The sequence below is a fragment of the Schistocerca cancellata genome, chromosome 4, assembly GCF_023864275.1.
Source record: "Schistocerca cancellata isolate TAMUIC-IGC-003103 chromosome 4, iqSchCanc2.1, whole genome shotgun sequence".
In the NCBI taxonomy this organism is placed as follows: Eukaryota; Metazoa; Arthropoda; class Insecta; order Orthoptera; family Acrididae; genus Schistocerca; species Schistocerca cancellata.
The window spans coordinates 43,257,797-43,273,973 of record NC_064629.1 but is presented as its reverse complement, the minus strand read 5'-3'; positions in this window follow the sequence as shown (position 1 = coordinate 43,273,973).

Sequence of the window (16,177 nt, the reverse complement as noted above, 5' to 3'; positions counted from 1 at the left end):
ACATCTAACTAAACAAACTGAAGTGCTTAGCGTACCTCTGTTTAATCTACAAGCCAGAGTGAAATTGATCCAAAAATAGAAAATATGATTAAGCAATTTCAGTCATCAATAGACCAAAAGATAGCCAACTCAATTAAACAATTTCAGAAAGAATTTACTGCTATTTTTAAAGTAATTAGAGAAAACTTCCAACGTAAATAATAAAATTGACGCAAAGGATGCAATGAACAAACATTATTTCGATAATTAGTTATCAAATGTTACAAATTCTGACTACACAACACACTTCAGTAACTATGTCACTACAAAAGAATTTTATGAAAAAATAAAGCAGAATAACGAAAGTTTTAAACAAAATTTAACAAGCATTATTACATAATTCAATAATAACTTTACAAAAAAAGAAATAGAAATACTTTTTACAGATAATGTGAAATATATGGTGAAAAACTTTAAAGAGATAAGTATTCTTAAAGATAAAGTGTATGATAAACAATTAATTGAATTTAATTTTATGACACGAGGTGAGCAAAAAATGTACAATTTCGAATACCATTTCATAATTAAAAGAATTATTGTTGTTGGTAAGAATATAAATAGAGACTTGAACTTTGATGACTTTGACATCACTGTAAGTGTGGCTGATAAGCTATACGAAATAAATAATAACAATGAATCTATAATGGTACACAAATCAAATTTTCTAACTGTAAGATTGAAAGATTCTGTTAAAACTGTTCCAGCTGATGTAAATATAATTGTATTTGGTGAAATAATTTAAATTTTTTCCTATATAAATTTTTTATCTATATCAATGGAAAATCAGAATTAGCACATAATCCAAACGGAGTAACAACAAAAAATGGAAGACAAAGAACTGAAGGACTTTGTACAATTTGTAAATCAAAAAAGAGCAAATTCGTTAAAAAAATTGTAAGTGGTGAAGGTCTGAATAATATTCATGAAGAAATAATTAATGAATTACATAAACCGATCAGATAAAATTTTAAAAGAAGACAAGATGTCTCTCTTGGTATAGACGATTTATAGCAATCTGATCTAGTCGACATGAACACAGGTAATTTGAAAGGAATTTCAAAAATAAACAAATGATACAAATATATATTGAAATCATTGAAGTCTGTTCAAAATATGCATGGGATGTTCCTGTTAAGAATGTTGTTGATGTATTCGAAAAAAAATTTCATAGTTAGAAAGATAAAAAATTTACAAACAGATAATGGCAGAAAATTCTACAATAAAGTTTTTCGAGAATTGATGAATATATACAACATTAATCAATATTCAACTTTATCAGAATTAAAAGCATCTATTGTTGAACGATTTAACAGAACATTGAAAGAGAGGATGTGGAAGAAATTTGCTCTTCAAGGAAATTATAAATGGATCGGTTTAGTTAAAAATCTAATCGATGAATATACTAACACAAAACATTCAACTATAAAAATGAAGCCAATAGAATTTAGCAAGAAAAATTTAAAAATTGGCAACATTTTATCTTATGAAGAAGCTAAATTTAAGTAAGGTGATAATTTGAGAATTAGTAAACTTAGAGGTCTTTTTGAAAAAGGATATACAGCTAATTGGTCAACAGAAATTTCTGAGTTTGAAGATGTTATTCATTCTAATCCAATAGAGAGTTAAATGGTGAAGAAGTAGAAGGAAATTTTTGTATGAACAAGAACTGCAGCTGACAAAATATCCAGATGTTTTCCTTGTTGAAAAATTTATGAGAAAGAATGGAAATAAAGTTTATGTTAAATGGTTAGGATTTGATAATTCACACAACAGCTGGGTAAATAAAGATAAAGTAATTTTATAATAATTACGTTTCGAATTTTTCATGCATATAATTAATATCAATAAACAACTCTTCTTGTTGATAGTCACCCAAAAGATTAAAATAATTCCGAGAACAGGAAATGGCTAAGTTTTCTTTCATGGTTTGGTATAAATTGATTGAATTTGAACTGTAATTCAATCTTAACAGTTCTTGACAATTAGGATGTCGATCTTCAGTTTTATATAGATGTTTTTGTTAATTTTTCCTCTGTGTTCTAATCACCTAATAATCATATTCACATTCATCATCGAATAATTTTAAAAGAATGAATGTTGGTCATAAATTTTCATTAACTGTTTTGAGGAATAACATGAGGTAATAAGCAATTTATTTCTTCATTCCTTTATTTCTGAAGCAGTATCAACTGTTTCTCTCAAATTTTGAATTTGATCATCTTCTATTTTAATTCTTTCATTTTTTATTTTAATTCTATTATCTTTTAACTGAATTATCTTTGTGTTTAATTTATTCAATGCTTGTAGTTTTTGAATACAATAATCTTTGTGTTTCGTTTGATCTTCGTAAAATGTTTTAATTTTGTATTCTCCATGTCCTCTAATTGATGAAAGAACATCATGAGTAACCCATCTTTTAAATTGTTTAGCTTCTTCTTTTTTTGATTTTAAAATTAAAGAATATAATTCAGATTCATTAATAAATAAAGATGATCTTTCATTAACTTTCAACGCTGCTGGGTTTAAAATATTTTACGTATTTTATTTTATCTTCATTATAAACATTCTTCTTAACAGCTTTATCAGTGTCTTTATATTCTAATATTTTTGCAACATCTTTTGCTTTAAACCAAGGATTATTTTTCCTTCAATAATCAAAAACACTTGCTTATTGTTGTATGTAAGCTTGTTGTTGAAGGGTCAAAAATTGACTCCATTTATTAAGAAATTTTTTATTAATTTTTGAAAAAATATATAATATATGAAATTTGTAGTTTGTATTCACCATATGTTTTTCTAAACCTAAGCTGCTGGTAATTTTGAACTTATAACTAAAAGCTTCATTTTTATTTTTTTTATAAATCTAATAAAAATTATTTCTGATAAATGGAGAACCTAAGCAAAATGCAATCTAAAGCAAAAGCAACTTATGGACTAATTGAACAATCTGAAGAAATGGATTGCGCTATTTGTTTAAGTGATGAAAATAATCATCAATTTGTCAAGACAAGCTGCAAACATATTTTTCATAAAGATTGTATTGGCAAGTGGTTACAGGAAAAAGAAAATTGTTCACTTTGTAGAATTGTAATGAAAACAAAGCACCAGAAGGAGCTAAAATAGTTACCATTTTTGCTATGGATGCTTATGAAGAACCACTATACAATGGTGATGACGTTTCCAGGTTTTTGGTGGTGATTATATGTATTAAATTGTAAAATTTACTTTTTCATAAATCTAATAATTTTTGTATATAAATGGAGCAGGTTCAACAGCAGTCTTCTGTGAAATCCAAATTTTGTAAATATTGTAATACTGAAAAGTCTATTGATAATTTAGCTTTACAGAAATACACAAACGATGGTTATAGAACTATGTGTAAACCATGTATAAATAAATATCATGTAAAAAATTACAATAAAATTCGAATTCCTTGTGTATGTGGAAAATGTGTTGCTAAATATTATTACAAAGAACATTTACGTCGAATTCCGAGTGAAGAACATTCAGAAATATTATCATCGATCAATAATGAAGAAGCTATTACTGATCAAGATTATGCATCTGCATCTAAAAGAAACATAAAAGTTGTCAAGAGAGTAAAGATTTAAGTTGTTTTTACATAAATCCTTTACATAAAGGTAACTATAACAATAAATGGGGGAAGTCTACTATAGATTACATTAAGAATTAGAAAGCAAAAGCAGTGGAAGCCTCTTGAACTTGATTTATTATCTATTAAATAATAATCTTTTATGATTTATTATCTATTAAATAAAAATCCTTATCCATCTGTGAAATAATAATACTCATCCATCTATTAAATAATTATTCTTTTCATCGATTTATGAAAAAAATATTTCTGAAAATCTAATGAATATTTTTTTATATAAATAGAAGAGCAAAAAGGAACGATACACAGCTGCTCAACTTTGTAAACAAATGGAGCAATTCACTGTTGCTCAACTTTGTGAATATTGCAAAGGAAAAAATTATGAGGATATTTAAAATTACATGAAGCTGATTTAATTACATTTATTTTTAAACATCATACACCTAAAGTGAGTGGCTATCTTTGGAAACAATTACCCTACCATAATATCAAAAATGATGATTTTTCCAAACTAAACAAGATAAAAGATTTTTAAAAATTTCCGTTTTCTACAGATGCATGTGTCAAAACTAAAGAAGATAACCCATTGAAAAAATTATTTCCATTTTCTTCAGATGCATTTGTGAAACATAAGACTAGAACCAATAAAGAAGTATTATTTCCATTTTACACTGATTTATTTGAGAAACCAAGAGACAGAAAAACAATTAGAGATTATGTAGTTGATAAAGGATTTGCAAACAGATTACAAAGTATAAATTTTGAATATAATATAGACTCACTTGCACCTGATCATTTCTTGTCTGCAGTGAAGACGGAAATTCTGAAAAATTGTGAAAGACAATTTGAGTGTACATCTTCGTCTGAAGATACATTTCAATTTATTTTGTGAGTACAAGTTGCAGACGAATGATAAAGTTCAAGAATTTGGACAACAAACAGAAAACTATACCATTCCGACAGAGAAACATTTTAGTAAAAAATTCGAGTTTGGGAAGAGAGGTATTTTAGCAAAAATATCTCATTTTCAAGCACAGTGATTGGGTAGGACATTAAATATAATTATTGGTTTATGACCAGCAACTAACAAATATGTTCCACTTAGAGGATCATCTCACATTGAGTTACCTGCAGATATAAAAAAGAAAATAGCTTCTATCAATGTAAAAAATGATGATCAAAAATGTTTTCTGTGGGCTGTAAAATCAGTCTTGTATCCTAAGGATAAAAAATGCCAAAAGAGTAACAAAATAAAAAAGTTTGATCTTGATCTTGATCATAAACTTGAAAATATTGAGTTTCCTGTAGTGATTGATCATATCCAAAATTAGACAGTATAATTAATGTATCTATCAATGTCTAGTCATTTGATGAAGAATGTCAAGTATATACATTAAAAATTACGAAAAGTAAGAGAGAAAAACATGTAAATCTCCTTTATTTCAAGAAAGATGATAATTCACACTATTGTTACATAAAAAAATCTTGGCTTGTCTCAAGTTGAATCAATAAACATGAAGAAGCTAAATTTATTTGTGATTTATGTTTACTCCATTTCAATAGTAAAGAAAAATTAGATAATCACACATCAAATTGTTTGAAATTCCAATTAAAGGAACATGTGTATTTTTTAATAATTATCAATACACACAGAAAGTTCCGTTTTAAATTTATGCTGATTTTGACAGTTTACTCTTAAAGATGGACAACTGTCACCAAAATCCAGAAAAATCATATACAATGAAATATCAGAAGCATGAACCAAGCGGATTTTGCTACTACATCAAGTACATATATGGAAATTATAAATATCCTGTTGTTTATCGAGGACCAAATTCCAATAAAAATTCAATGAATGCATGAAGCAAGAGACAGAATAGATTGGAAAAAATTTATTCTGATACTGAAGAAATGAAACCTCTTACACCTGAAGAATACTCAAGACATAACAATTCTAAAGTATCCTAATTTTGTGCCTATTTATTTACTTAATTTATCTAGATATCATTCTCAATTCTTCATGAAAGAACTTGGTTATAATACTAAAGAGATAGATCTAATCCCACACAATGAAAATAAATACATTAGGTTTGATAAGAGTACAAAAAATTTAAAAATGAAATTTGTTGACACATTTAAATTAATCCCTTCACCACTTGACAAACTTTTATGAGATTTGAAAAAGAATCAAATGACAAACATTAGGAAATTTTTGACAGCGCCAGCTGAAGCAGGTTCAGACCTGCGGTCAGCAGATTTATTTAATTTAGTGATCAGAAAAGGTGTGTATCCATATGATTACAAGGATTCTTGGAAGAAATTTGAAGAGACACAATTACCAGCAAGAGAAGAATTTTACAATAAAGGGAATCATTGTGACTCAAGTGATGAAGATTATGAGCATTCTAAAATGGTTTGGAAAAAATTTAACATGAAAAATCTTGGTGAATATCATGATTTGTGTCTGAAAACTGATGTACTATTGTTAGCTGATGTATTTGAAAATTTTAGAAGAACTTGTACAAAAGCATATGAATTAGATCCATCTCGGTATTTGACAGCACTAAGTTTATCTAGGGATGCAATGTTGAAAATGACTAATCAACCACTTGAGTTACTACATCATTACGATATGATTCTGATGGTTGAAAAAGGAATAAGAGGACAAATATCACAATGTTGCAAGAGATATGTAAAAGCAAATAATAAATATTTGAAAGATTTTGATGATATAAAGATGTCAAATTATTTAGCATATTTAGATGCAAACAATCTGTATGGTTATGCTATGAGACAATATTTACCATATGGTGGATTAGAATGAGATGAACCAAATAATTTTTATTGTACAATAATAAGTGAAATGCCAAACACTTGTCTAGATGGATATATATTCGAAGGAGATCAAGAATATCCAAAAGAATTACACGATTTACATAATGACTTTCCATTTGCCCCTGAAGGAAAATTGTGCCAGGGACGAATGAAAGCAAATTTATAACTACTCTGAATGAAAAGCATAATTATGTAGTTGATTATAGGAACCTTAAACAGTATTTATCTCTTGGAATGAAACTCACAAAAATACATAGAGATTTAAAATTTAAAAAATCCGATTGGCTAAAGAAATATATAGATCTGAACACACAGATGAGGACTAAGGCTTGAAATGAATTTGATAAAGATTTCTACAAATTGATGAACAATTCTGTTTATGGTAAAACGTTGGTAAACAGAGTGGATCTAAAATTAGTTTCTGATGGAAAAATATGTGATATACTTGTAGCTCAACCAAACTTTAGAGGCAGAACTATATTTAATGAAAATCTTGCTGCTATCCATATGAATAAATCAAAAATTACTTTTAATAAGCCTATCTATGTTGGAATGAGTATACTTAATCTAGCTAAAGAATTGATGTATGATTTTCACAACACAGTTATGAAACCAAAATATGGAGAAAATATTGAGTTGTGTTATCAAGATATGGATAGTTATATTTACAATATTAATACTGAAGATTTCTACGAAGACATAAAATCAATGATTGATAAATTTGATATATGTGACTATCCAGCAGATAATATTTATAGTATTCTACAAGTAAACAAGAAAATTGTTGGAAAAATGAAAGAGGAATGTAATTGAAGAATAATGGAAGAATTTTGTTGTCTGATAGCAAAAATGGATGCTTATAAATTTGGTGACAAAATAGAGAAAAAATCTAAAGGAGTTAACAAATGTGTTGTTAAAAACAGAATAAGTTTAGAAGATTACAAAGATTGTTTGTTTAACAATAGAGAACAGTACAGAAGAATTAATTTGATTCGAAGTGAGAAATATGAAATCTATACAGTTGAAATAAACAAGAAAGCTTTGAGTCCACATGACAACAAAAGATACGACTTAAAAATGGAATAGATACATTACCATATGGTCTTTACAAGTTATTAAAAGTCTAATAAAATTTTTTATGCAAAAAGTTAATAAAATTTTTCTATATAAATGGAGACTATAATCAAGAAGCCCCCCCCATGAACCATGGACCTTGCCGCTGGTGGGGAGGCTTGCGTGCCTCAGCGATACAGATGGCCGTACCGTAGGTGCAACCACAACGGAGGGGTATCTGTTGAGAGGCCAGACAAACATGTGGTTCCTGAAGAGGGGCAGCAGCCTTTTCAGCAGTTGCAGGGGCAACAGTCTGGATGATTGACTGATCTGGCCTTGTAACATTAACCAAAACGGCCTTGCTGTGCTGGTACTGCAAACGGCTGAAAGCAAGGGGAAACTACAGCCGTAATTTTTCCCGAGGACATGCAGCTCTACTGTATGATTAAATGATGATGGCGTCCTCTTGGGTAAAATATTCCGGAGGTAAAATAGTCCCCCATTCGGATCTCCGGGCGGGGACTACTCAGGAGGACGTCGTTATCAGGAGAAAGAAAACTGGCGTTCTACGGATCGGAGCGTGGAATGTCAGATCCCTTAATCGGGCAGGTAGGTTAGAAAATTTAAAAAGGGAAATGGATAGGTTAAAGTTAGATATAGTGGGAATTAGTGAAGTTCGGTGGCAGGAGGAACAAGACTTTTGGTCAGGCGATTACAGGGTTATAAATACAAAATCAAATAGGGGTAATGCAGGAGTAGGTTTAATAATGAATAAAAAAATAGGAGTGTGGGTTAGCTACTACAAACAGCATAGTGAACGCATTATTGTGGCCAAGATAGACACAAAGCCCATGCCTACTACAGTAGTACAAGTTTATATGCCAACTACCTCTGCAGATGATGAAGAAATAGATGAAATGTATGACGAGATAAAAGAAATTATTCAGGTAGTGAAAGGAGACGAAAATTTAATAGTCATGGGTGACTGGAATTCGTCAGTAGGAAAAGGGAGAGAAGGAAACATAGTAGGTGAATATGGATTGGGGGGAAGGAATGAAAGAGGAAGCCGCCTTGTAGAATTTTGCACAGAGCATAACTTAATCATAGCCAACACTTGGTTCAAGAATCATAAAAGAAGGTTGTATACCTGGAAGAATCCTGGAGATACTAGTAGGTATCAGATAGATTATATAATGGTAAGACAGAGATTTAGGAACCAGGTTTTAAATTGTAAAACATTTCCTGGGGCAGATGTGGATTCTGACCACAATCTATTGGTTATGAACTGCAGATTGAAACTGAAGAAACTGCAAAAAGGTGGGAATTTAAGGAGATGGGACCTGGATAAACTGAAAGAACCAGAGGTTGTAGAGAGTTTCAGGGAGAGCATAAGGGAACAATTGACAGGAATGGGGGAAAGAAATACAGTAGAAGAAGAATGGGTAGCTCTGAGGGATGAAGTAGTGAAGGCAGCAGAGGATCAAGTAGGTAAAAAGACGAGGGCTAATAGAAATCCTTGGGTAACAGAAGAAATATTGAATTTAATTGATGAAAGGAGAAAATACAAAAATGCAGTAAATGAAGCAGGCAAAAAGGAATACAAACGTCTCAAAAAGGATATCGACAGGAAGTGCAAAATGGCTAAGCAGGGATGGCTAGAGGACAAATGTAAGGATGTAGAGGCTTGTCTCACTAGGGGTAAGATACTGCCTACAGGAAAATTAAAGAGACCTTTGGAGAGAAGAGAACCACTTGTATGAATATCAAGAGCTCAGATGGCAACCCAGTTCTAAGCAAAGAAGGGAAGGCAGAAAGGTGGAAGGAGTATATACAGGGTTTATACAAGGGCGATGTACTTGAGGACAATATTATGGAAATGGAAGAGGATGTAGATGAAGACGAAATGGGAGATAAGATACTGCGTGAAGAGTTTGACAGAGCACTGAAAGACCTGAGTCGAAACAAGGCCCCGGGAGTAGACAACGTTCCATTTGAACTACTGATGGCCTCGGGAGAGCCAGTCATGACAAAACTCTACCATCTGGTGAGCACGATGTATGAGACAGGCGAAATACCCTCAGACTTCAAGAAGAATATAATAATTCCAATCCCAAAGAAAGCAGGTGTTGACAGATGTGAAAATTACCGAACTATCAGTTTAATAAGTCACAGCTGCAAAATACTAACGCGAATTCTTTACAGACGAATGGAAAAACTGGTAGAAGCCGACCTCGGGGAAGATCAGTTTGGATTCCGTAGAAATGTTGGAACACGTGAGGCAATACTGACCTTACGACTTATCTTGGAAGAAAGATTAAGAAAAGGCAAACCTACATTTCTAACATTTGTAGACTTAGAGAAAGCTTTTGACAATGTTAACTGGAATACTCTCTTTCAAATTCTAAAAGTGGCAGGGGTAAAATACAGGGAGCGAAAGGCTATTTACAGTTTGTACAGAAACCAGATGGCAGTTATAAGAGTCGAGGGGCATGAAAGGGAAGCAGTGGTTGGGAAAGGAGTAAGACAGGGTTGTAGCCTCTCCCCGATGTTATTCAATCTGTATATTGAGCAAGCAGTAAAGGAAACAAAAGAAAAATTCGGAGTAGGTATTAAAATTCATGGAGAAGAAGTAAAAACTTTGAGGTTCGCCGATGACATTGTAATTCTGTCAGAGACAGCAAAGGACTTGGAAGAGCAGTTGAACGGAATGGACAGTGTCTTGAAAGGAGGATATAAGATGAACATCAACAAAAGCAAAACGAGGATAATGGAATGTAGTCAAATTAAGTCGGGTGATGCTGAGGGAATTAGATTAGGAAATGAGACACTTAAAGTAGTAAAGGAGTTTTGCTATTTAGGGAGTAAAATAACCGATGATGGTCGAAGTAGAGAGGATATAAAATGTAAACTGGCAATGGCAAGGAAAGCGTTTCTGAAGAAGAGAAATTTGTTAACATCGAGTATAGATTTAAGTGTCAGGAAGTCGTTTCTGAAAGTATTTGTATGGAGTGTAGCCATGTATGGAAGTGAAACATGGACGATAACTAGTTTGGACAAGAAGAGAATAGAAGCTTTCGAAATGTGGTGCTACAGAAGAATGCTGAAGTTTAGATGGGTAGATCACGTAACTAATGAGGAGGTATTGAACAGGATTGGGGAGAAGAGAAGTTTGTGGCACAACTTGACTAGAAGAAGGGATCGTTTGGTAGGACATGTTTTGAGGCATCAAGGTATCACAAATTTAGCATTGGAGGGCAGTGTGGAGGGTAAAAATCGTAGAGGGAGACCAAGAGATGAATACACTAAGCAGATTCAGAAGGATGTAGGTTGCAGTAGATACTGGGAGATGAAGAAGCTTGCACAGGATAGAGTAGCATGGAGAGCTGCATCAAACCAGTCTCAGGACTGAAGACCACAACAACAACAACAACAATCAAGAAGCTCAAAGATGTTAATGTCTCGAAAGAGATTAAAAAATAAGTGAGCTAGAGATAGATGTTTTATATAATGTTACAGGCTGTGAATATTTAAACACTAGATTTGGAGAGCAACTTTGTCTAGAGCTCAATAATGATTTTAAGTTTACTTTACCAAACAAATTTTCTAAATGAATTGATGGTTGGGATTTTGAAATAATTGGAAAAGGACAAAAGAAATTGAGATATAATGGAATGAAGAAACTTAAAAATAGAAATAATGAATTTCATGATATAGAGTTCACGATGTGAACTTTTTAATATTATTGACCTTTGTTAACTAATTCATTTTAATTAAATTTTTATGATCACCTAGGGAAAAGAGTCATTAAATTTATTTTCTTACGATCATGTTGTAAAGGAAGTAATGAACTTAGAAATCGGTTGGTCATCGATGATAATGAGGTAATTAGTTAAAATCGGTTGAGTTATTGAAAAAGTTAGGTATTGAGCTAAAGCTCAAAAATCAGTTGAGTTAGTTAAATATACTGAACTTAAAAAAATCAGTTGAGTTAATTAGAAAACGCAGTAAATGAGTTAGTGAGCCAGAACCTACAAAATATATCCACTAACAACGTTGGCCCACTGCTCGACTGTCCAGGTGTGCATGTTGATGACTCCATTCTAGACGTTCCTTACTGTGAAGACGCATCAGAGGTAGACATACAGAATGTTTCTGGCAGTAAGCGACACACTGCTGAAGAATTCTGCACGCTGTTTTCCTCGATACAAGATGTCCAGTGGATGCTAAGAGCTCACGTTCCACTTACCGTGCAGTGCTAAGGCGGCAATGTCGTGCCCTTACAACCAAATAACGGTCCTCTCTACTGAAGCCATGCTGGTCGACCCTGCCCTGGTCTTTGGGATACAACTTTTCAGTCTCTATAAACCATCACCACATCCGAGAAACAACTTAACGAATCACATTAAGGAATGGAGCCAAATAAGTTTGCAACTGTCATCCTTCCTTTCTTTCTATGACCCTCCACTGCAGAGAGTGTGAAAGGCATCTTCTCTGTGCCATACTGCACCGTCTGTGACTGTGCAGCCGGCCGAAGTGGCCGCGCGGTTCTGGCGCTGCAGTCTGGAACCGCGAGACCACTACGGTCGCAGGTTCGAATCCTGCCTCGGGCATGGATGTGTGTGATGTCCTTAGGTTAGTTAGGTTTAACTAGTTCTAAGTTCTAGGGGACTAATGACCTCAGCAGTTGAGTCCCATAGTGCTCAGAGCCATTTGAACCATTTTGTGACTGTGCACATGGCGATTGTGGATGTGGGGTACCCAGTAAACATTTCATAGGTGCTCTGACGTCATCTCCCTTGCCATCTCCCGTGCAGAACACGATTGTACGGATATCTGGTTGACATTTTGTATGATCATATCGTGAATTAGAGGCAGGATGGGGAAACAGCGGTTTGTTTAGTTTGATTTTGGACACCAGTGTATATTTAAAAAAATCATATACACAGATGCAAACTCTGTCTATTATTTGTAATTGAAAGAGTGTCCCAATAGCAGTACATTAGTTTCTTTATTTTTCTTCTGAAAACGAAAAACATTTCATCATAATTTATAGTTGCAAATTAACTCCGCCTCTTCTGCGGTTACAACCGAAACACAGATCTGTGGATTTGACTCCAACTAACTCCTTGGAGCCGGAACTAAACCCTGAAATTACCAACACTTGAAGAGCTATTTTCCAACACGGAAGCATTGTTCTCGATGTTACACTACCTCCACCGATGGTATGTCGATGAGAGCTTAATTGAGGGACTGAAAGCAGCTGGTGCGTGAATCGTCCAGCTCTCATCAACGGGAACTGTTCGCTGTGGTCTCTGGGTTTCTTTAAATAACTATTCTTCAGGAAGAGACGTGCTGCCCCTAGTCATTCGTGATCGGACGTAGGCGTGGTTTTGTGATATGGCTATCGACCTCCTGCTGCCGCCTGGCGAGGTACCTGGTGGTTCATAGCTTTTACTGTGCGTCCTGGCGGCCTGGGGGAATGCAAGAAGATCGCATGTGGCTGCTACAGACCAAGTGAGCATTGTTTTCGTGACACGCGTATTATAGACGTCATGCATGTTGCAACTGGTGCCCCTGATCGCCATAGCGACTACAATGTGTAGTTTTGTCCTTTTCCTTGCAGTCGGTTTTCACAGAAAACAGGAAAGTTCTGTATATGGCTTATCAGCTTGCGATTAGAACAGTATTGAGGAATACGAATTTGCTGTTACAATAAATGAGGCTCAAGGTCAGAGAGAGTTTTGAGTAGGAAATGGTCAGAGGGGGGGGGGGGGAGGGAGGAAGGAAATGGACAAAGAAAGATGGGAGAAGAAGGCAGAGACAAATGGGCGCAGGATAGCATAGACAGAGCGAGGGTGGAATGGAGGATGGAGGAGGAGGAGATGGACCAAGAGGGTGTGAAAAGGAGATGGACAGAGAGAAGAGGAAGGAGATTAGGATGTGCATACGATTTCCATATATATTTAATAATTTCGAAGCATTGACACGTTCGTGAGTATTTTGTAAGTAAATGTTGGTTTTTAATTGTCAGTGGAGAAATATGCTGTCTGGTCATTCCAATATTCCACAGCGAATGATTTATAGCTTCAAACGAAATTTACCAATGTGACAGGTGAGCCAGTCCTTAAACGAAATTTTGGAAGTCATTAATGCAAACATAGTTGACAAATTCACTGGCTCCCGAGCAGGGGTGTGTGGACACATAGTTGCATGGGACACGGGGCATGGGTCGCAGGGAGTGGGGTGGGGATGCTCCGAGTTGGGCAGCATGTGACAGGGCACATGCAAATTTAACCTTGCAGATCATTCCCTGTATAGCAGGAGCGCCCAGAGTAGGGGGTGGAGGGGTACTTCAAGGAAACTGCAAGAGCCACTCCTTGGCCTCGGCATGTGGCCAGATGTCATGATTCATGGAATGACCTTGGAGATAAGGAAGTACTGATACTGCTGCCAGTGATATGTGACAGCGCAGTTGTCTCAGCGGTAATATGATAGCATAAATAAAAAAGTGCTGACAGCTGCTGAGTCAGCGTTTTTGTAGAACTCTCCTTGCAGTCCTACTACCATACAGTGCCTTGCAGAGTATGTATGTGGATGTGGATGTAAGGAGTTAGTTATGCAATTCATGTAACATCTTCATCATAAGCGTTATGATGTGGAACGTGTCAAATGAACAAACATAGAACACACATTTAAAAGTATAGAAAAAATTTATATTGCTATATAATGGACATTTACAGAGGTGTTTCTCTATAAATGATTATTTATCTTCAGGAATTCCTCTGTGGCGTGAGAGCTACAAAGATGAAATATATTCAATGTACATTTGAAAACACTTCTGGTATCTATCAGACATACACTGCTTGACAAATGCTAAGGAACAGAGACATTGTTGGACAGGAGCAATCACAGGTGACGATGGAGGATATGAAATACAGTACATACATAATAGATGTGGAGTGATACTCTTATAACGGAAAATGGTACATATTGCACTACTGGCAAAGCAAGTTAACAGACATAAATAACTTCCATGTTTGATACATGTCTGAGTGTCAACATAAAGGTCGATATCGGGCCCTCAGTAAGGAATACGCCCTCCTTAGTCACTAAAACACATTTTCCTCCCGTTATTCTTGTTGGCTACCGAACTGTTGACGAGTCCTTGGCGGATGTTGTTCCACTCCTTTCTCAAGGCGGTTTATAGGCCCTGTGCGGTTCGTGGAAGGGACATTCGGTGAGTAGCACCCCTGCCAAGAGCATTCCAGGCATGTCTATAGGGTTTAGGTCCAGGGAGTACGCAGGCTATACCATACATTCAATATCTGCACTTTCCAGTGTCTCCGATCTCAGCGATCCTGTGTGGGATGGCATTGTCGTCCATGAACAGAAAATCGGGACCTGTCGCAACTCTAACAGACGCAAATGATCCAGAATAATCTACCTGCAATACCGTTGTGCCTTATCGGAACTCCGCGCAAAGATATACAGCGGTATTCAGCCGTTGTGCATAATGCTCACCCACACAATAACGCCTAGGGCGTACTAATAACATTCACGAATATCCTGCGATGTGTAAAGTGATTCGCTCTTTCTCCACACTAACAGAGGCCAGAATCACTTGCCAAAATGAACCGGGATGCGTCGGAGAACATCACTCTGGACCACTGTTCCTGTCCCCAACATTCTCCCTACACCAGCGAACTCGTTCTCGACGATGGCGTCGTTGAATTGGGTAGCGTTTCACAGGTTAGAAGCATACAAACCAGCCTCATTTAATCGCCGCAAAACAATTCTGGCAGTGACATGCGTACCAGCCTAGCGCTGGCAAGGTCTGCAGCGATCTGCCTAGTAGTGAGATATCTATCCCTTTTCGCCAGTAGGGCTACGTATCGATCTTCTTGCGGTATGGTGGTCCTTCTACGACCAACAGCATACTTTCGCACAACATTTCCACCTTCTGCGGCCTCTTTTAATCACGAGAGGCTGATTTAGAAACACCAATTAGTGTGGCCACAGTAGTGACACTTTGACCGGCTTCGAGCCTTCGAACTGCTTGTCCACGATCGTAAAAGCACCCAGATTATGTCTTGCAGGCATGTTGCCGTGCAACGCGGAATTTCACACTAATCGGTGGATACCGCATGGAGTTTGAAGACGCTGTATTCCCTACTAAAACCGAGCGAGGTGGCGCAGTGGTTATCACACTGGACTGGCATTCGGGAGGACGACGGTTCAATCCCACGTCCGGCCATCCCAATTTAGGTTTTCCGTGATTTCCCTACATCACTTCAGGCAAATGCCGGGATGTTTCCTTTGAAAGGGCACGGCCGATTTCCATCCCCATCCTTCTCTAATCCGGGCTTGTGCTCCGTCTCTACTGACCTCTTTGTTGACGGGACGTTAAACACTAATTTCCTCCTCCTCCTCCTTCCCTACTAAAACCACAATCGACGCTTCCTCCACACTTTCAAATTACGCCATATCTGGCAGTGATCCAGAGCGAGAATACCCGTCTGCAGTGTGGGGGAACGCGGCCGGTACGCACATACGTCAGCTCCAAGGGGTGCAAGGGAGAGCTCTGCGACTCGCCTTGCATCTACCGCGAGACTACTCGACCAGGGCCTTGCACGGGGA